Source organism: Notamacropus eugenii, chromosome 1 (genome assembly GCF_028372415.1).
Source record: "Notamacropus eugenii isolate mMacEug1 chromosome 1, mMacEug1.pri_v2, whole genome shotgun sequence".
Classification (NCBI taxonomy): Eukaryota; Metazoa; Chordata; class Mammalia; order Diprotodontia; family Macropodidae; genus Notamacropus; species Notamacropus eugenii.
Window position 1 is genome coordinate 171,340,699 of NC_092872.1, and position 23,170 is coordinate 171,363,868.

At 37.2% G+C, this 23,170-nt stretch overlaps 1 long non-coding RNA gene across 1 annotated transcript; it reads right to left on the reverse strand.

Annotated features, from left to right (window-relative positions):
* Positions 1-5,224: 5,224 nt before the first annotated feature.
* LOC140510347 (uncharacterized) lies at positions 5,225-22,878 on the reverse strand. Its single transcript, XR_011969208.1, has 2 exons — positions 22,171-22,878; positions 5,225-6,275 (listed from the first exon to the last, which is right to left on the reverse strand). It is a non-coding gene; the product is annotated as an uncharacterized lncRNA (long non-coding RNA).
* Positions 22,879-23,170: the final 292 nt, after the last annotated feature.

Below are 23,170 nucleotides of genomic sequence, written 5' to 3' on the forward strand. Positions count from 1 at the left end.
GATTCAGTGCCATGAAGGATTTGGAGGTAATTTTGTGATGGTCTATTTCATTAATGCAACAACTTCCATTATCAGACTAATTTAGCAGGACATGTCTGCTGTCTAGGGCATGTGAGGTAACATTGATGGTTCCTTGTACATTCTCATAGTTGAGATCATAGAGGAGAGATACACACAAGAATCTTCAGGATCAAGAGGAGAAGGAAATTAGGGACATTTTGGCAGGAGCTGCTCATTCGGCAATAATTTGCAAGAGATCCAATCTATATTATAATTTCCCATCTATCGGAATGAATTTCCAGAAACACTTTCAGCTGTTTTGATGTGTATAGTGTCATTGGAAAGTCCATACAATTACAGGGTGCCTGGCTGATTAAGTGAATGTTTTTTTCCACTGTCCTCAAGAAAAGTTCTCTCTGGGGTTGTCTGTCTGCAACTCGTAGATGAGCCAGAGAAACCTTCATGAATCCTTAATTGTACTTTTGAGTCACAGAATATGAGATTTGGAAGGGACATTTGAAAACATTTAGTCCAATACATTTTTTTGACAGTGGAAGGAACTGAGATACTCAGACTGATCAATATTTGCTTAAAGTGACACAGTTTCATGGTAGTTGGATAGAATCTAGAACACATAACTTCTGACTCCCAAATTGGGGGTCACTATTTCATTCCTCCACTTCCTTGAGAACTGGGCCACATGCATGCAGCCTGCTTCAGGAAGTTGGATAAGGAGAGACAGAAAGGATGGTGGGGGTTTGGGGGAGTGTTATAAGTGGACACCTACCTATATTTTGTAGGTGCAGCCTTAGACTATTCCTCAGCTTTAAGCAGTTTCCCTCACTTTGGACAAGAAACATTAGCAGCCATAAGGAACGCAATACTGTATGTAAATATCATTCTAGCACATATGTCTCAAACAATCTGAATTCCATGTATTTTTTCCAAGTTGTATGACTAGGAACTCTCAGTTGGACAAGTATATAAATTTGTATGTTGATCAAGAAATTGGTCTTCTTTGATAATCATTTGATCACAAACTCAGGCATTTCAAAAACTTCTGCATATAACTAATATCCTAGTGCTTACTATGCCCAAATTACTGTCTTGGTCAACGTGTGACAAGTATCTCGTAGTCTAATAGAGAAGAAAATATGAATAAAAATAGCTATAATACCAGGCAGCATAAGTACCATATAATAAGAGTAGTATAATGAATAGAGAGATAGTTCAAAGTCAAGAAGACTTGGGTTCGAGTTATGCATCTTTCACATATTAGCTGAATGACCCTAGGCAAATCATTTAACCTCTCAGTGCTCTAGGCAACTCTCTAAGACTAGAAACTACAGAAAGCAGAGGACATTTCTTCACCTGGGACTTCTCCATTCCAATGAAAGAAAAGGTCCAGTCTCTTTCCCTAATAGAAGAACAAAGTCCCATTGGAATTGAAAGGTAGGAAAAATCCTTTAGGAGTAGGTGATCAGGAGTTCCTGAAAAAGGGACATTCAAGCTGATCTTTGAAGGCTGGGTAGAATTTTGACAGAAAAGATAGAGGCAAGGGTTAGGCCCAGGAGAGCAGTGTGACCAAAGTCATAGTGGTAGAAAAGTGCAATAAATGCTTGAACAATGATGAGTGGACTAGTATGGCTAGAGAATAAGCTACATATAGAAGAATAATGAGAGATTAAGCTGAAAAGGTGGTATAGGTTGTGCAGAGCCTTGAATGCCAAGCTCAGAAACTCAGATTTTATTCAGCAGACAATGGGCAATCTCTAAAGGTTGTTAAGCAAGAGAGAACTATATACAACTCATTGATGATGAAATGAAAGATGGTTCAGAGTGAGGAAATTTGTTTTTTTAACTATATCATATATTTTCTGAAAAGTAGAAAGTTATATGCATGATTTCATAAATTGGCCTATTTATAGTCCTTCAAATTACAGAGCAGTTAACTTACAAATAGGAAAGGGATGCTGAGCCCCTGGCTCTCTCACAGGGAAAGTTGACTTTTTGAAGTTGTAGTTAACAGAAAAGAGACCAAGTGATGGGGCTGGGTTAAGCCAGGGGTAATAGTGAAGAAGAAAATTTGAGTAGATATTGATACTGAATGATCTTGGTGGAAAAAAACAAAAGTGAAAAGGAAAGTTCATTGTCTTCCTTAATTTCTTTAAGCAATTCTTAAATATTGACTCTTACCTCAGATAGCTAATTCAGACAAGACAGAGAACTTGAGTTTGAATGAAAGTATTGGACCAGAGAAGGGGTCAGATGCAAAGATGAAGTGGGAGATAGAGAGATTAGAGGTGGAGGAAGGAGAAAACGAATAGATAGAGAAACAGACAACAGGTAGAGAAAGAAATAGGTAAAGAAACAAGAAGAGGGAAGAGTAAGTAGCAGGAAGAAAGGGATGCAGACTCAGAAAAGGAAAAAGAAAAGAGACGAGCAGAGAAAAGATAATGAGAAAGACAGCCTGGTCTGGTCTGACATTGCTTGGTTGCCCAACTGCCCATCTTCTTTGTACTGCCAGTCAGGGAAATAATTACGTATTTGCTTACTAGATCATTCCTGAGCCTTTCTATCTTGGCTTCTGAACTAATTCCTTCTCTTCATCCCACCCCAAAAAAATTTTTTGGAAGACAATCTATCCTGCCTATGTAGGACTTCCAGGAAGATACAAGGTGGGTCTGACACCTTTACTTGGCACTACTGGGCAATAAAGACCAAATGGTTAGGCCATTTTACCACTGTTTTTCAAATCATTATTTGCATTCAGGGAGAGATGGCATCTGCAAAGCATAATGCCAAGCCACTAGGCAGAACTTCCAGGAGTGGCCAATACCCACTATTTCCCTGCCCTCTGCAGACCAACAGTACAACATTCCTGTAGAATTTTCAGATATGCGATCTTTGGCAATAGTTAGTCTCAGCTTTTCTATTTGTAACCCCAGCACTTAGGCATTAGGCAGAGTAGACAATTAATCAGTGTGGTTTAATTCATTCAACTATTCAAGAACTAGAGCTAGAAGGGATGACAGGGGCCACTAGAACAGTCCTGTCATTTCACAGCTGAGGAAGTTGGACCCAGAGGAGATGAACCGACTTGCCCCAAGTTACAGTGCTGTTAGGTGACAGAGATGAGACCAGAATACAAGCCTGTAGATTTCCCATCTGGAGTTTGGTTTGTGACAATGAACTGTGTCCCCTGTTGGGTGAATCCAATGCTCTATGCAATTCATTAGTCTGAGAGGCAGTGCAATATATAGGAAAGAACACTAGACGATTGTCAGGGCAAGGATGGGTTTCAATCTTCCTTCTGATCCTTATAAACTATGTCTCTGTGGTCAAGTCTCTGAGTCCAAATCTCTTCATCTATAAAATGGGTATAATAATATTAAGTGCCTACCTCCTGAGGTTGTTGAGCTCAGAGAAAATATGCAGCAAGGGATTTGTAAACTTTAAAAAATTAAATCAACATCAGCTGTCATTAGTTAGAAACTAACTTTAGATGGGATAGAATATCAACTTTCTTAACTGATCTCATTTCATTAATTGACTTTGAAATGGCAAGAACCTAATTATAATAATAATACCCTGTGAAGTACAGGCTCAAATTAAACTCATTTTACAAATGAATAAATTGTGACTCAGGTTAAGTTACTTCACCAAAGTTACAAAGATACTGTTTTAAACGTGGAGTTTGAAACCAGGTCTTCCCAACTCCAGTTCTAGCATTCTGCCCAATGCCTCCCATTTGTGAAAATCTTATAATGTAGACAACTAACAGCATTCAAAACTGCAGAAAAAGAAAAACACACAGAAAAGTCTGTTGCATAGAGTCAATGCCCCAGAGGAAGGCACCAAGGAGAGAAAGACAAACAGGGGCTTGACTTGGCTGTTCTGCCCAACTGCTAACCCCCTTTCTCTCCACTGAGTACCTCTGGCTATTGTTATTGTAAAGGGATTAAACACAGGGCCTTGTACACAGGACATTTTCTAACATTTATATTGATCTTTCGTTTTCCTATCACCTTCATTTCTGATTATGTCCCTCTGCTCTTGCCTACTTTGAGACCCATCCCTGTAACAAAGACTCAAAAGAGAGGGGGAGAAAAGAAGAAAATTAGTTCATCTCAGCAAATCTAACCAACCTACTGACTGACTGACCATGCAATGTTTCACACCTGTAGTCTTCTGCTTCTTCAAAAGAAAGAAAGAGGTACTCTTTCTTATTTTTTTCAGGGGCAAGCTTCTAGTGTCCAGTTTGTATTTTTTTGTTCTTTCAATTTACTTCATTATATCCATTGCGTGTACTGTTTTCTTGGTTCTACTTACTTGACTTTGTATCATTCCCATACTCCTCTGTACTCATCATGTTTGTCATTTCTTATGCTTTCCATGACACTTAGGTACTACAATTTGTTTAGTTATTTCTCCAACCAACGGCTACAGATTTTTTTCTATTTGTTATGACAAAGTGTTGCTGTAAATGTTTTGGTGTATATGAGACTTTTTTCTACATATACACTTTTAGGGATGTCTCTAGCAGTGGAAGGCAAACAATGAGATATCTGGGTCAAAGGATATGAAAAATTATAATCACTGTCTTAGATACTTAAGAAACATTTGATGAATGTCTGTTGAATTGAATCAACTGGAGTCCAGTTGGAGAAAATGATTGATGCACAGAGAACAACTGGAAAACATGATTAAGTGCCCGTGTTTGTAGTATAGACAAAAAGCATCTTAGGGGTTCTGAGAAGGGAAAAGATCAATATCAGATGGAAGCAGTTGGGGAAAGCTTCCTAGTTAAATACGGGGTTTGAACCAAGATTTGAAAGATGGGTAGAATTGAGATAAATGGTGGCAAAGGCACAGGGCATTCTAGGAAAGGGTATAGCACAAACAAAGACAAGGAGCCAGGAATAAACAGTGCATTGGAGGATTATTAGGACTTTGACCTGGCTCAGGCAGAAGGTAGTATGATGCCTTGACAAGAGCCCTGAATTTGGCTTTTGAGAATCTGAGTTCAAATTTTGCCACTGTCAGACTGCATGATCTTGGGCAAATCATTTAACCACTGGCCCTCAGATACTTCATCTGTAAAATAAGGGGACTGGCCTAGATGTCTTCTAATATTCTTTCTAGCTTTAAATCTATGACATTATATATGCTTCTATGTCTCTCTATTCTTATGTTTAAATTCATAAAGAAAAATACAGAGGAGTATAAGGAAAACCAGTTGTATTCAAATAATGATGTAGTTTTCCCATATAAGTTCCCAGAACACTGAATTATATCCAAGGACCCTAAACATCAATAAAGGTAATTCAGGTTAAGAATCCTTGGACTAGATGGATGATATCTACGATGTAGTTCTTGTTTATCCTTTGGACTTGAAGAAGACCAAATATATCATAATGTTAAAGTCAAGGTATGATGTGAATGACTGAGGCTGGTGAGTCCAATATGAGCTTGGAAGGCTCTACCACAGGCCAGGAACAAATAGTCCTTTTGAACATTTAGCATAATGCAGCATGCAAAAGTCAAGATTAATCAGTAGGAGTTAAGGCATGGTTAGAATATGAAATAAGCACATAAATTTGCATGGTAATCCTAAATATGTTAGATAGAATTTGATGTGTGTATATGTGGACTTATATGCACAGAAACATATACATATATATGTTTAAATGGCAGCTGAATCTTATATAAGACTGCAAAATATATAAAATTATAAAAATGTACTTATATTTTTGCAGATCTTTGGGAAATCACATTAGATATGAACATGATCTCTAGTTAATAGTTTCTTTTGCAGAACCATATGGGAGGCAGGGTACTAAATACGTTTGATCCCTAATAAATCATAGTCACGCTGCCTAGAAAGGCCAACAAATTCACAAACTAAATTGTAATTAGGGGCCTGTGTGCTGTGAACATAGTTAGATTGAAACCTGAAGACAGCCCACATGAGGAGATTGAATACGCACAGGTGTAGAGATGTGATGGGACAATTTCTTTTGTGAAATTTAACTCTGTGTTATTCATAAATCAGTCTTTACACTTTCCATTTAGCCCAGAATTGGCAGCAGGTATTGCATTTTCAAGTGTCTGGCATCTCTCTTGATCAAAACATCTGGGGAGGAGTGGATGATATGCAGCAGAACAGATTTTCAGGCCAAAAGCCTTGGCCAAGCAGGATCAGTTGCCCATTATCAATCATTCAGTTTGCCAAGTTGAGCTTCCAGCTTTCCAGGCAAAGCAGCGCATCAGCCCTGGAAATGAAGACTGAGTTAATAATGGTAATATTATCTTAATAGTATGCTCACTACAGTTTCATGTAAGAACAAATACATTTCTAGTCATTTGATTAGGTGTGAGAACCCTATAATGTCTGAGAGCAAGCAACTCTGGAATTATTGGGAGATGATGACAAGAGTAAGGTTAAAATGGACTCTTGGGTTGCAATGGTCTATAGAAGGTTTTTGCTCCCATCTCCCACCCAGTAAAGAAATTCCTAACCAGTAGCAATTTTGCTTTTGATTTCAAACTTCCAATAATGGAGAGTTGGCTATCTAACATGGAATCCTATTACATTATAGACAGTCCTAACTGTTAGAAAGTTACTTCTTAAACGTCATTAGCACTGATGGAAATTACATGAAATGTGAACAAAGAAAGAATTAAATTAATGTTATATCTGTACTACTCATTCACTACCATTTAACTCCATCATCCTTCTTCCCTGCAGCTTCTTTCCATAAACCTAGTAACTAGATGGTCATCTGATTGATGGTCAATCTGATATCTCCAAACTTGAACACAAGCTGATGGAGCTTTGCATGATTCTGTATCATGAATCCTTTACTCCAAATTTTAAAAATATGATACAGTCCTAACTGTTAGAAAGCTATTTTTTAAATGTCATTAGCACTGGTGGAAATTACATGAAATGTGAACAAAGGGATGTTGCAGAGCTACTGTGAAAGAAAGCATGTTCACCATGGTTTAAAAACCTGACTTTCATGCCATTTGGTTGCCTATCTGGGGGGTAGATAGTTCTTCCCCTTCCCTTGAACCAACATTACTGTACGGTCCTTGTATGTAAATAAGTATTTATAAAATACTAGAAAAATAATCCTCTTAAGAATTGTAAATGGTTAATTGACCATTATATTCACATTGACACGCTATTCAATTGAATGATTCCTCTAAAGTTTGATGAGGATAGAGAAGGTGCTGGATTCTCAAAGTCTATCTCCCTGCTAGTTTTGAGCATGGACCCAGTGACAGATTGCACGTTTGTTGTCCCAAGACCAGCACAGATATGGTCAGAGAGGTTCATCACCAGGTTAGTTACAGATGATTATTTTTTTTTCTCATCACAGCAACTCAACAAGATCATCTATCAATTCATAGAAGGGCTGGGATGCATATCAGTGAAGGAAATACCCTGACAAAAATCACAGAACTTTGAAGGGTTGGTTCAGTTGAACTCAATAAAGGTTCATTTAGTGGCTATTATGCTTGTGGGCAGCTAGATGAATTAGTGAAGAGAGTGCCAATCCTAGAATCAGGAAAACAGGAGTCAAAATCTCAGCTAAAACACTTACTAGTTGTGTGACCCTGGGCAAGTCATTTAACCTTATTTACTTCACTTCTTCATCTGCAAAGTGAGCTGGAGAAGGAAATGGCAAACACTCCAGTACCATTGACAAGAAAATCCCAGTGGGATCACAGAGTCAGATATGACTGAAAATGACAGAACAGCAACAATAAACGTTCACACCACTTTTTAAATGCTTACTATGTGCTGATTGGTGATTAAGAACAGATTATGACCTTAGAACTTGCAAGACCTGAGTTCACGTACTGCCTCTGAAAACATATTGGTTATGTGAGCATGGACAAGTTATTCAACCTTGCTGTACTTTGGGTGGCTCACATTATAAGATAAAGGCAAGCCTGCTTTGATAGAGAGAAATTCCTTAGTGAGGACTTCCCTGTACTAATAGAATCACAGGTAGAGAGCTTATCTCTAATCTATGTGCTAGACACTAAGCTAAAAACTAGAGATGCAAGAAAAACCCCAAAATAACCCTTGTTGTTAAGAAGCACACATTCTAAAATGTGCTAAATATATATGTGGGGCAGCTAGGTGGTGCAGTGGATAGAGCACCAGTGCAGGAGTCAGGAGGACCTGAGTTCAAATCTCACCTCAGACACTTGACACTCACTAGCTGTGTGACCTTGGGTAAGTCACTTAACCCCAATTGCCTCATCCTGGGTTGTCTCTAGTCATCTTGATGAATATCTGGTCACTGGATTCAGATGGCTCTGGAGGAGAAGTGAGACTGGTGACCTGCACAGCCTTCCCTTACTCAAAACATAGTCAAGTGCAAGTCATGTCATTATTTCTCTGATGGCATGGTCTTCTTCAGCAACAAAGGATGAACACACACACAAGTATATATGTGGCAGTATAATATTATCAGATTATAGAGGGCTTTTATTGAAAGATAAAGTATTTTGAAATTTACTTCGAAGTTATTAAAGGTTGTTGAGGTGATCTGTTCTATGTGCAAGGAAGGTTACTTTGGTAGTGATAATGAAGGATGGTGTAGACTGATGAGAGAATAGACAGGGAGAGAAATATTGGGAGGTCATTGCATTCACCAGAGTGACTGTCAATGAAGGCCTCTACCAGGGTGGTGACAATAGAAGTATAGGAAGAAGGAAAGAGCATGAAAAATCTGGAGATAAGCTGGACAAGATTCAGTAATGTAATGGATATGAGTAGTGAGTGAGAAGAAAGAGTTACGATAATCAAGCTTCTGAATACAAGAGACTGGGCCAGAGTAATGGTAGGCAGTGATTATACATCTATACAGATATAGATTATGTGTAGCTATATACATATAGATTATGTGTATATATATATATATTTATATGTGTGTGTGTATATATGCACATATATGTGTATAGATGCGTATATATACATATATTTATATATACACATATATTCATTTATATGTATATAAACGTATATTTATATACATATATATGTATGTGTGAAAAAAGTTACAAAAGAACAATAAATTTGACTTCAGACATGTTGAATTTGAGGTGTTACCGGGATATCCAGGTAAGTCTAGCCTTTTGCTGTTACTGTTCAGTCATTTCAGTTGTATCCAATTCTTTCTAACCCTACAAGGGATTTTCTTGGCAGAGATACTGGAATGGTTTGCCATGTCCTTCTCCATCTCATTGTACAGATGAGAAAACTGAGAAAAGCAGGATTAAGTGACTTACCCAGAGTCACACAGCTATTATCTGACACCAGATATAAACTCAGGAAGAAGAGTCTATCCTGATTCCAAGCCCAGCACTCTATTCACTGAGTCACCTAACTGCTGAAAATATATCCTTTAGGCCATGGAAAATGCCAGTCCACAGTTTAGGGCTAGAGAGAGATTTAGGATTATGCTGTGTAGAGATGATAGTTAAGGGAGAGATTGCAAGGAGAAGAAATGGGGGCCAAGAGAACACTCCCATTAAGAGATTACTTTAAAAAGAGAAGGAAAGTGTTTTCTGAGCAAATACAAACTTTAAATTTCTATCATAAAAATTCTTATTTTAAAAATCAAACTCAAAATTATAAGGCAATCAATTATCTAGGAAAAAAGAATTGGGAGTTTTGGTGGATGCTAAGGCTCATATGAATCAATAGTGTTGTTTGGCATCCAAGAATACCAATGCAACGGAAGAGGCGATATCCCTTTTGTCCTTCCTTACTGTCCAACTGAGATATCTCTGCTACTCTTTAGATAGATGGGCAGGTGGATAGATAGATTGGTAGAGAGATGTGTGTTTGTCCTTCATTGCCGAAGAAGACCAAGCCATCAGAGAAATGATGACATGACTTGCACTTGACTTTTTTTTGAGTGAGGGGGGGTTGTGCAGGTCACCAGCCTCAATTCTCCTCCAGAGCCATCTGAATCCAGTGACCAGATATTCATCAGGATGACTGGAGATGACCTAGGATGAGGTAATTGGGGTTAAGTGACTTGCTCAAGGTCACACAGCTAGTGAGTGTTAAGTGTCTGAGGTGAGATTTGAACTCAGGTCCTCCTAAGTCTTGCACTGGTGCTCTATTCACTGCACCACCTAGCTGCCCTGGTAGATGATAGATAGGTAGATAGATAGATGGATAGATAGATAGATAGATAGATAGATAGATAGATAGATAGATAGATAGATAGATAGATGACAGATAGATAGATAGAGATAGATAGCACATGTATCTATGTGTATGCATTCATACATACATATACACACATACATATATACACATGAAATATTAATAATTGATACTGGTAGAAATTATGTTCACTCACAAATTCTGTGCAAATCCATAGGGAGTCATGGAATGTCAGAGCTAGAAGAGACCAAGAGAGAATATCCACTCTGACCTCTTATTTTATAAATATGGAAAGAGAGATGAAAAAATTCCAAATGCAACTCAGATTTTGCCAATATCTCTTTCTCTCTAAACATGTGTATTCCTATCCCAGTGTTTCGATAGGGGATGCCTGTCAGTGTTTCAGAAGATAATTCTCAATGAACAGTATTGTCTTGCCACAGGAAACTTCCTGCAACAATATAGGAGACAATAAATTCAGTGACTCTTCTGAGAGAAAAACATTTGAGCCAATCTGCAAAAATATTGCTTTTGTTCATCTAAGGTATCCAGAAAATTCCTTGGAAATAGCTGTGTCACACATTTACACCTGTTTCTTTGTCTTTCAGATCAAGATCCCAGACTAGGAAACAGTGAAGTTTTATCTTATCGGAAGGACAACACTTAATACACTAGAAAACTAAGTTCAGGTTATAGTTATGATTACTTATATAAATGGTTTTCTGCAAATAATCTTTTCTTTTGAATTTCCTTTCATATGAATGCTTCCTTTCAAGTTTCACTGAATGATGATTCAATTTCATTTGAAGTTCAGTCTAGTATATAAAATGGTAGATCAATGGTTGAGAAACAAAGTTTCAAGTCCTGACTTTACTCCCCACACTGTCAGCAACCTTGGTTGGGGAAGTCGTTCCATCAGTTGGAAAACATTAATAATGAAAAATGCTTATGTCTTGCAAACTGCAGAAGGATATTTTGAGAATTAAAAGTTGGCAGTATATTAAACATTGCTTAGGCAAAATGTAGCAGATAGGACAATTTAGCCTCCATTTCCAATTAGATTTGTCTTTATATAACTCAGTGAGAGTTCAGATATATGAAATAACAATACTGATTATCTGGTATTCACCAGTTTTTTTTTTTTTATCCTTTCATTTGAATCTTCTTGTCAATGAAGGTTGGCTAATTAATGGAGAAAAGGGAGGCTAACTATTCTTCTTATATGGTTCCTATTCTTAAAATGTGGGTGTTACTGTTTTGGTCTCTCCTTTTAATTTCCCACTAGTCAGAACCTACTCTCCACTCATCACCCATAGTTTTATCCCCACAACAAGATTTCAGTGTGCATGCATGGGTGTGTAAGCAATGGAACAAGTTGTCCAAACTCTCCAGCTCCCCCTCCTCTGCCCCTTCCACACATACATTCATCAGTGGCTTGCATGGCAATGGACTGATTTGTTTTGTCACCTAAGGAGAGAAGCAGATTAATTAATTTAAAAAGCATTTATTACATATTTACTATGTCAAACACTGTTCTAAACTCTCAGTAAAAATGGAAAAAGCTAAACAGTCCCAGACCCCAACAAGCTCATACTTTAATTGAGGGAGACAGTACATGAAAGAAAGTTAATCTTCAAGGTAGATGGAAATACCCAGAAAGGTTCAGTGTGGGGGCTGGATGACAAGTCCAAGGGCAAATGTTATTTTCACTTAAATCCTTTTCACTTACAAATAAAGACATCACCTTCCTGAGGTCATTGGTCTTCTTCAAGAACAAAGGATGAATATGAACACAATTAAAAAGCACTTTTCGCACAAATGAAGTCAGATCTAAGTAACTGAAGAAGCATCAGTCGCTCATGGATAGACTGAACTAATATAATAAAAATGACAATTCTACCTAAATTAATTTACTTCTTCATTGTAATATCAAACTACCAGAAAAATATTTTCTAGAGCTATAAAAAATAATATCAGAATTCATCTGGAAGAACAAAAGGTACAGAATGTCAAGGGAATTATGAAAAGAAATGCTAGGGAAGGTGGCCTAGCCATACCAGATCTCAAATTGTATTATAAAGCAGCAATCATCAAAACCACTTGATACTGGATAAGAAATAGAGGGGTAGATCAGTGGAATAGGTTAGGTACAAAAGGCACAGTAGTCAATGATTATAGCACCCTACTGTTTGATAAACCCAAGGACTCCTGTTTCTGGGATAAGAACTCACTGTTTGACAAAAACTGCTGGGAAAATTGGATAATAGTGTGGTGGAAACTGGGTATAGAACAATGCCTGACACCACATACCAGAATAAAATCCAAATGGGTACATGATCTAGATATAAAGGCTGATACTATAAAGAAATCAGTTTATTTGTCAGATTTATGGAGCATAGAGAAATTTACGACCAAACAAGAGATAGAGAACATTATAAAATGCAAAATGGATAATTTTGATTACATTAAATTGAAAAGTTTTTGCACAAACAAAGCCAATGTAACCAAGATTAGGAGGGAAGTAGAAAACTGGGAAAGAATTTTTACAACTCGTATCTTTGAGAAAGGCCTCATTTCAAAAAGATACAGAAAATTTGAGTCAAATTTGCAAGACTACAAGTCATTGCCCAATTGATAAATGATCAAAGGATATGAACAGGCAGTTTTCAGAGGAAGAAATTAAAGTTATCTATAATCATATGAAAAAATGCTCTAAAGCATTATTGATTAGAGAGATGCAAATCAAAACAACTTTGAGGCACTACATCACACCTATCAGATTGACCAACATGACAAAACAGGAAGATGATAAATATTGGAGAAGATGTGGGAGAGTTGAAACACTAAGTCATTGTTGGTGGAGCTATGAGCTGATCCAACCATTCTAGAGAGCAATTTGGAACTATGTCCAAAGGGCTACAAAAATGTGCATTCCCTTTGACCCAGCAATATCACTTTTAGGATTGTATCCCCAAGAGATCAGAAAAATGGTAAAAAGACCCACATGTACAAAAATATTTATAGCAGCTCTTTTCGTGGTGGACAAGAACTGGAAATGGAAGGAATGCCCAACAACTGGGGAATGGCTGAACAAGTTGTAGTATATGAATGTAATGGAATACTATTGTGCTATAAGAAATGATGAACAGGAGCACTTCAGAAAAACCTAGAAAGACATATATGAACTGATGTCAAGTGAAGTGAGCAGAACCAGGAGAAAATTGTACACAGTAACAGCCACAGGGTATGAGGACTGTTATTAATAGACTTAGTCCTTTACAGCAGTGCAGGGACCTAAAATTTTCCCAAAGAACTCTTGATGCAAAATGTCATCTATATCCAGAGGAAGAACTATGAAATTAGAAGGCAGAAAGAAGCAGACTATTTTCTCCTGTGTTATGTTTTGGTTTTTTTTTAGTTTTTCTCATGATTTTTCCATTCATTTTAATTTTTCTATGCAACATGGCTAATATGAAACTGTATTTGATAAGAAAGTATGTGTAGAACCCACAGAAGATTGTATGCCGTCTTGGGGAGGGGGAGAAAATTTAAAACTCAGGGAAGCAATCGACGAAAACTGGAAACAAATAATTAAAAAAAGAACAGAGGATGAACAAAAAACAACAGTAATAAAAAATAAGTTACTTTCAGAGATGTTTATAAGATATAATAAAATAATAAAATAAAAAATATATATCATATTAATATAATATATTTTTATATGTAATATAATATAATAATAAGATATAATAATCCATTAAATCTTCTCTCTGTATGTGTATCTCTGTCTCTATATGTATACATATACACACACATTATATATACATATGTCTATACATATATACACAGACATATACACAGTAAGTACATGGATACATACATACATATGTGTGTACATTATAATATATATATATGCACACACACACACACACACATACACATACACACTAGCCACCATGCCTTCCTCTTTGGTAAGTCCCCAATCACAGATGGTGAAGAACTTAGACCAGGACAATTAAGATCAATCAATTTATATAGCCACTGAAATCAAAACTCATTAGGTATAAGTGTTAACTTTAAAGAAATGGGTAAACTTTAGACTTCTTTTTAAAATATTTACTAGTAATGGGTAAAATAAAAGAAAGGAGAAGCCTTACTGTCTTCATAGATTCTATTAAATGTGGGGAGGGAATTGAGCACCACTAAACCTGACTCTCATCTTGGGCCCAAAAGTGTCTCATCTGATTGTGGTTGTTGGAGATGGTTTCAATCCTTTCCACTTCCATGCTCTGCCTATACAGTATTCTCATTTGGCATCATCTCTACTAACCCCAGTCTGACAAATAAAAAGTGAAAATTCATTTGAACCCTTCAACCAATTGTGCAGCTGACCTGTTGGTTGGGTCAAAACTCTTGGTGAAGAGGGACTAGGAGTCCATTCAATCTATCTTCTTTCCAACCCTTACTGCTGTCCTATCCCATACTCATGAACATTATAGGAGCCCTATATATTAACTTGGAGAATGTAAATATTAAGTAGATGAGTGCTGGCAAAAGGAAGAGCTTGGAATCGTTGAAATTTCTTTACAATTTCCCAAATAGGATCCAGTCTACTATTCTGAGGTCATACAGTACATCAGGAAGAATTCTGGCTTTGAAGTCAGAGGACTTAGGATGAATGCCACTTTTGATAGCTTACTATCTGCATAGCTTTGTGAAAGTCATTATCCTTCATAGGCCTCAGTTTCCTCATCTGCAAAATGAGGGCATTAGAATAAATGACTTGTGAAATCCCTTCCAGCTATAGATCTCTGATCTTCCTCCTATTCAATTTTATATATATGTGATATATAGTATGCATTCACACATGTGTATATATACATGTGTGTTTGTGTGTATATGTATGTGTGCATGTTCATATATATAATATATGTGTATATTTGTCACTGTGTATGTGTGTGTATTTTATCCAAAGGAGGGGCTTCATAGTGTTAAATAGGCCTTCTTTGGGAAAAGGGCATGAATTATAATGAATAAAATGACATGATGAATTGTGAGCTTTACCAATGAAGGGAGAACCCACATCAGTTACAGCAGCATTTCCTAATCTTTTCTGTGTCATGAATCCCCTTGACAGTATGGTAAAGCCTATGCAACCCCCCCTTAACAATTATATTTTAAATGCATAAAACAATATTGATAAAAGTACAAAGAAATCCAATTATATTGAAGTAAAGATGTAATTTTCTCACATCCATGTTCATAGACTCCCTGAAGTTTCTCCATAGACTGGTTGGGGGTACAGTCCATGGATCCCAGGTTAAGGACCCCCTAGATTAGAACCATTGATGTAAGTAGAGAATAGTGCAATAAACAACAGATCACTCAAGCATGAACTCTCTCTAAGCTTTTGTGCTATTAGAGAGCATCACGTACTTGTCAGCTGACCTCCGAGTTATGATCATTAACTCAACCACTCTTTGCCTAGACCTCTAGCAAGGGAATACTTGACTCTCAGATAAGCTGTTTTCTTTTACCAGCCACTGAGTTTGGATGAATGTTACTGTCCAAGCAATATCAGAAAAAGAACGAGCACCAAATCAGTAGTTGTTTGGAGGCTCTATAAAGAAGAAAGTCAAGACATTGTCTTCCCTTTATTAGAATACAAAAGTTTTAAGGTATTTTAAGCTATTGAAGCTTAAACTGCATTGACTTTTGAAACATTTTAAATATGTGTATACATGTATGCGCATGCATATATAAATTATGTATACAAATACACATACACAAATAGACAGACAGATAGACAGACAGACAGACAGACAGACAGACAGACAGACAGACAGATAGACAGATAGATAGATAGATACATAGATAGATAGATAGATAGATAGATAGATAGATAGATAGATAGATAGATAGATAGATAGATAGGTAGATAGATAGATAGATAGATAGATAACTGGAAAACATCATGGTAATTATCTAACCCACCCCTCTCTGCATATAGATGATTAGACAGTGTCCTGAAAAGTTCAAGAAAGAGCTGAGACTAGAACCTAGGTCTCTTGAATCCCAGCCCAGTTCTCTTTCCACTCAATGACAATGAACACTATTATGAAAGGTAATTTTTCCAAGGAACTTTCAGACTTTTACCTTAAACTAGGTGTTAGGCAGAAAGGAAAAAAAAAGCCATTCTGAAGTCTGACACAAATGAAAACAACGGTAATGACAATCCTATACTACTCTCCATGTCGAGATATGAGTTTCCTGAGTTAAGTGGGGTTACCCTTTCTACTGAGTAAGTGATGAATAATTGGATCTAGTTCACCAGAACAAAGATAGTCAGAGCATCTCCAAGCCATTTTTAAAAGATCTTTTTTCCAGAAGGAAAAAAATAGTCAAAGAACATTCAAAATATAGAAATACATAAAAGTAAAACAGAGATTAGGGAATACAATAAAGAGAAAAAGGAAATAGAAAAATAAATGTTTTTTTTTTCTTATAAGTATACAGTGTGTGTGCCTCCAAGGGACTGAAACATTTGAGTCATCTCATTAAAGCATATAACATCCCTATTAAGTAGGCAAAAACAATATTGTGAATTGCACTTTTGTAGAAAAGGGAATAACAGTAATACTTTTACATTTGTGTATGTTTACAAAGGACTTTTACATCCAGCGTCTCATTCACAACAAACCTATAAAGTAGACAGAGAAGGTATGATAATTCCTATTTTTAAGATGTGTCAGGGACCCATGATTCAGAGACTATGCCTGGACTTTTCCCTGAGAGCAGTCCTTAAAGGACAAAGTACTTTCATCTCTGGAATCCTGCTTTGGGGTCCTGCTATCCTAATTGGAGATTACTTCACATGGTCCACTATGTCAGGTCAGAGTCCACACTTAACCAGACTCCCTGAACATCCCACCAGCCTCTTTACTGCTGTTGCTACAAAGAACCTTATCCTCTGTGCTGCCCTTCCCTGAGCCCCAGTTCCTCCAGAATCAGAACCATAATCAAGTAAACATTGTGATTGCTACTTTAAAGTCTGTGTCAATCTATTACCCTATGGCTCTATTTACCATCATTGTAACTTTCCAAACCAAACGACCCCTCCCTGAGTGATGGTTCCCCATTAGAGGAGATGTCAATGCTCTGACAAAATAAGTGCCTGATGAATGCTTTTTCATTTGGTCATTCACTTACACAGATAATCAGTGGCAGAGTTGGGATTTGAAGTGATCTTCTGAATTAAATTCCATCCATTGTCTTATTGGTAAAAGTAAGAATGATCTAAGGAGCTAGGTGGCATAGTAGATGGAATGCTGGACCTGGAGTCAGGAGGACTCATCTTCCTGAGTTCAAATCTGGCCTCAGACACTTAGAAGCTATATGACTCTGTTTGCCTCAGTTTCTTCATCTATAAAATGAGCTAAGAAGACGCTGGCAAACCGCTCCAGAATCTCTAACAAGAAAACTCCAAATGTGGTCCCAAAGTCAGATACTATTGAAAACTACTGAACAAAAAAAAGAAATAATCCAGAAATATCCCTTATCAGAAAACAAATATTAATTAATTTGAAGGTAAGAAGGATAATTTAATTCAATTCAACCAATATTTATGAAGTTCCTATAACATTCCACACATTGTGCTAGTTGCTGGGGATGTAAGGAAAAAATTAGAATGGTTCCTGGCCTCAGGGGGTTTACATGTTGCTGGAGGTTCAGAGATACATGAGCGGAAAGAAACACAAAGCAACTTCAAGTGATAAGGAGATGAAACTTTATGTAAAGGGAAGAGTTTATAGGACAATTTAACTGAAATAAGACTCGAAAGGCAGTTTAAAACAAGATTTTTAAGTATTTTAAATGCAGAATTGAGTTTATATTTTATTCCAGAGGCAAATTAAAATTTTGAAGACTTTTTTTGGGGGGAGGACACAGTAACATGGTCAGATCAATATTCTAGAAATATCACATTGATAGTAGTATGGAAGACAGATTAAAGAGAAAAGAAATAAAAATTTAAAAGATCAATTACTATGCTATTACAATAGTCCATGCAAGAGATGACGAGCATTTGAGTTAGAATAGAGGCATGGGTTCTTGTGAGTTGAAAAGAGGGGGTGGAGGTGAGAGAAAGAGAACTGGAAGAGTTAGTGAGAAAGAAGAGGGCATTATGTTTGTGAATCTGGGACAAAAAAAGGAAGGAGAGTGAGAAAAATACTCAGTGAAAATAAAAATAGTTACAAAGAGGAGGAAAGGAAGGGGAAAACAATATAATCTCCTAACATGTCAGTTCACTGTACAGGATTTGCTGTTAGTAAAGTACAGTAGAGTTAAGTGACAGTCAACCCTGAGCTAGTCAGACTTTAAGATCTTCAGCAATTATCCCTTTATTAGGGGAACTTATTGTTTCTCTATAAAATATACTTGATTATTCTTATTTTTCAGTATTCATTGAACTCTGATAATAGATTTTCAGAAGCTAGAGAGAGGTATTATAGAATCAGAGAACTGGAAAGAAAGGACCTTAAGGCATCTGTAGTCTATCTTCATTTTACAGATGACTAAATGAAGGATATCAACTGTCTTGGCCATAGTTACACAGATGGGACTTGAGCCCTATTTTCTTGTCAGCCAATATACAATTAGGTCAGAGATTTTTAAAGTCCATTGTACCCCCTAGTTGCCCTTAATAATTTCTTGAAATATAACAGAAGAAAACCATCCACTCAAGAGTCAGAAGGAAACTTAGGAATTATTTACTTTAATACCCTACCCAGTGCAGGAATCTTCTCCACAATATAACTTGTGTTATTCCATTTTCTGCTTCAACATCTCCATTCTTACTATTTCCCAAGGAAACCTTCCATTGTTGGTCAGCCCTGATTATTAGCTGGAACAAGTTGGCTTCCTATGCCTTCCACTCATTAGTCCTATGACTGCCCTTTGGAGCACTTCACACATAGCATGGCTCAGACACATTTCACATTTTTATCGGTCTTCCTCAAAACACACTCCCAGTATCTGCCTTATATAATGGAGCCCAGAAATGGATGCAGTATTCCATTCAGTAGAGAGTACATTGGAAATGCCACTTTCTTTTATATGAATGTCACTGTTAATGCAATCTAAGATATATTAACATTTTAGGATCTTCATCAAGCTATTGGCTTATCTTTGACTTGGTAGTCAGACCAAACTTGGACATTCAGCTTTCCTGTCATAAGAACTGAGGTATCCTGGGCCTCTGAATGTCTGTAACCTCCTCAACAAACCAAACAATCAGAATATTGAAACTGACTTAAGATTCTACCTCTTAGAGCTACTCTAGGGCCTTTCTTCTTCCTAGTCTTTAAAAACGTCATGGTTGAAACTGAATAGGCCTTAGGATATGGGAAGCTATGCCAATGAATGACCGTAAACTTTCTGTGCTGAGGGCTGGTGAAAACTCATGAGTTATAGGAATTTTGACCTGGCTTTAGGTTAAATAGTGAAGATAAATTTAACTGAGGCTATAGATCCAAGAAGTTAATGTTATCTTTTCAGCCAATTTCAGTCATGTCCAACTCTTTATTACCCCATTTGGGGTTTTCTCAGCAAAGACATTGGAGGGGGTTTGCCATTTTCTTCTCAAGTTCATTTTATAGATGAGGAAACTAAGGCAAATACTTGCCCAAAGTCACACAGCTAGAAAGTGTCTGAGATAGGATTTGAAGTCATGGAAATGAGTCTTTCTGACTCCAAATCCAGCACTTTATTCAATGTACCACCTAGTTACCATAATGTTATCATTAGCTTGGTGTATATCATAGTGTGATAGATGTAGGAAAGATGGGCAAGGACTTCATTTATCAAGATTCTATCACTGCCCTGACATCTTCTCTGCTTCTCTATTTCTTATCTATCCTCCCTCAGTTGCCATTACTCAATTAAACTGTATCATAGGCACAAATGACCTCAGAAGAATTAGAAGAATTGCTAATTTTTCCACTGAGCATTCAAAACCTGCATGCAGGTATCCTAGCAAAAGTGATCTTTCTCCACATCAGTAGTTCATGTTATATCCTGACCTGAACTAAAGGATGAAAATTATCATCTTTCCAATTTCCGTCTATTCATATCTTTTATATGTCAGTTACAGTTTGACTATGTTCCCTCCCTATTCAGTAAACCCAGGTATAACAGCAAGCACCCTGGCATACCCAGGAGGGCCTGCTATTCAGGTTCTTAAATCTGCTTTTCTAAGGAAAGCAATCTTAAAAGGGGTAAACAATCTCACTTCAGTCAAGCACATATATCATTCATTTAGTTCAGATGGAAAAGAAAGCACCCTGTACTTCAGAGAAAATACAAATAGAAATTATAAGCAGAATTTACAAACAGAAAGACCAACAGACACGGCTTCCAGCTGTCTGAAAGTAGATAATACATACATCTTTACCAGAGAGAGAAGCACCAATATCTGCATTTTCAAGGGGTGTGAGGTGGGCCTCACTATCCAGAGTCTCTTCTGGCCTAATCATACAAACACTCTTCCAATGATTTGAGCCCCAAAGTAAAACCTTACCTCAGAGTATAGATAGATAGATAGATAGATAGATAGATAGATAAATAGATAGATAGATAGATAGATATAGATACATCTATATCTATATACATCTATACATCTATATCTATCTATCTATCTATATCTATATAGGGCATGACCCTCATAATCCAATTCCTCATTAGCAATCAACAAAAGTTATGGACCTTCATACAAAACAAGCTTCGTTAATAGCCTCACCTGAGGTCTATTAATGGGTGGAGAAGATTTTTAACTCCCATTACACTAAGAGGCTCCCTATTACTTCCAGGATCGAATGTAAAATCTTCCTTCATATTCTTATCTTTCTTAGCCAATTCATATCTTTCCAAATCTTTTTATACTTTACTCTCCCCTATGTGATCCTCACTGGCTTCCTCACTGTTCCTCAAAAATAATGCTTTATCCCTCAGCACCAAACATTTTCACTGGCTGTTTCCCATGCCTAGAACTCTCCCCCTCCTCATTTTAACCTCCTGGTTTCACTGGTTTCCTTCAAGAATTAGCTAAACTCCTAAGTTCTTCAAGAAAATTTTCCCTGTTCTCCTTAACCTTAGAGGCTTCCTTCTGAGTATATAGACATAGATGTTATTTGTACATAGTTTTTTGACTCTTGTATGCTTCATTAGACAGCTTAGACCTTTAGAGCAAGGATTTTTTTTTGCCTTTATTTATACAAATAATACAATACCTGGCACATAGTTTGTTGACTTCCTGAATAACCTGGAAGAAATTTCTGGGGCAGTCAAGCCCAAGCCAAAATATGAATCCTATCCACAATATATCTCTGAAAAATAATTAGCCAGTCTTCATTTTGAAGACAGCCAGTGATAGGAAATTCACTAATTCTGGAGGTAGCCTATTCCATTTTTGTACATTTGTAATTATTAAGAAGTTTGTCCTATACTTAGGCAAAATCTGCCCCTGTACCTTCCACCCACTGGCCCTAGTTCTACCACCTAAGGGCAAGAGGAAGATAAATATTTGAAATTTTATGAGATAAATGTTTTAAATATCTATTATACAAATATCTCATATTTGTATAAAGATTACATATTTGTATAAATATGACATATTTACATAAATATTAAAAGCAAATTTTCAATGAGATAATTCTTTAAAATTTCAAATTTGAAGACTACAGTTATGTCATGCTTAAATGTTCTCTTCTCTAAATTAAATATGTCCAATTTTTTTCAGGAGGTCCACATATATGACAGTCTCAAGTCCCTCATCATCCATCAATCAGCATACCTATTAAATGTCTACTATGAGCCAAGAACTGAGCTAGGCACAAGGAATATAAAGATAAAAATGGGCAGGGCAGGACAGGGCAGGGAAGGGAAGGGAAGGGAAGGGAAGGGCAACTACTCACCTAAGCTCTAAGACAAACTCCGTCAGATAACTCTAAAAAGAGAATCTGACCAAATTTTGGAGGTGCAGAATCCAACAGGAGACAGACTGTGGCAGTTTCACAGACCAGGACAGAATGGAAAATTGATGGGAAGAATCTATTCCACGAGGGTGGAGGAGCATACAGTGCACAGCACAGCACCCTGCCACAACATGGCTGAATAGGAAAGTCCAGGGGTGGTCTGAGGAAGTAGCAGCATGGTGGGATAGCAGCTCAGGGTTAGAGTCAAGGGGAGCCAAGCAAGCGAGAGCTGTGGAAGGAGGCCCAGGTATCTGCAGCAGCTCTGTGGAGACTTTGAGCCCACAGATTAAATATTTGTAAGTCAGCTATTTGAACTTCCAGGAGCCAAAATAGTGGAGTGATTGGTAAATGCTCTCTCCCCTTCCCATTGTTGACCTGGAAAGAACCATAAAATATTTCCCCAGGAAAATCCTGGATCAATGGGATCAATAGAAGGGGCAAATAGTCTCATACCATGTGAAATGAGGAAAACAGCAAAGGAATATTCCCTTTACTGTGGCTGAGGAAGAGAGCTATCCCAGACAGCTGGAGCTCCAGGGGTGTGGAGCTTCACACTAGGACACAGGTGCAGCTAAGTGCTCCAGGGGAAAGGAAGACAGTTGGGATCACTAAGCACTGAGGTTGCCTTGGCTCTAGCTCAACTGAGGAGATCTCCCATGAACAGACCCCACACTTAACAAGCTACTCCAGGGTTAATCCAGGGAAACGCAAACACATTTCACCTGCCTTTGCTTTCTAACACCAACCAGTTTAGCACCAAGTTCTTTAGAGTCTAGATGATAGAACCAGAAGCCACAACACAAAGCCTCACCATCATGAGCAAGAAGCAAAGGAAGAAGGAAAAATCAAAGAATCTTTCAATGGGGACAAGGACCAAAACATGAATACCAAAGAAGTCAATATTGAGACTGTACTCCTATCTGAAACTTCAGAAGGGATT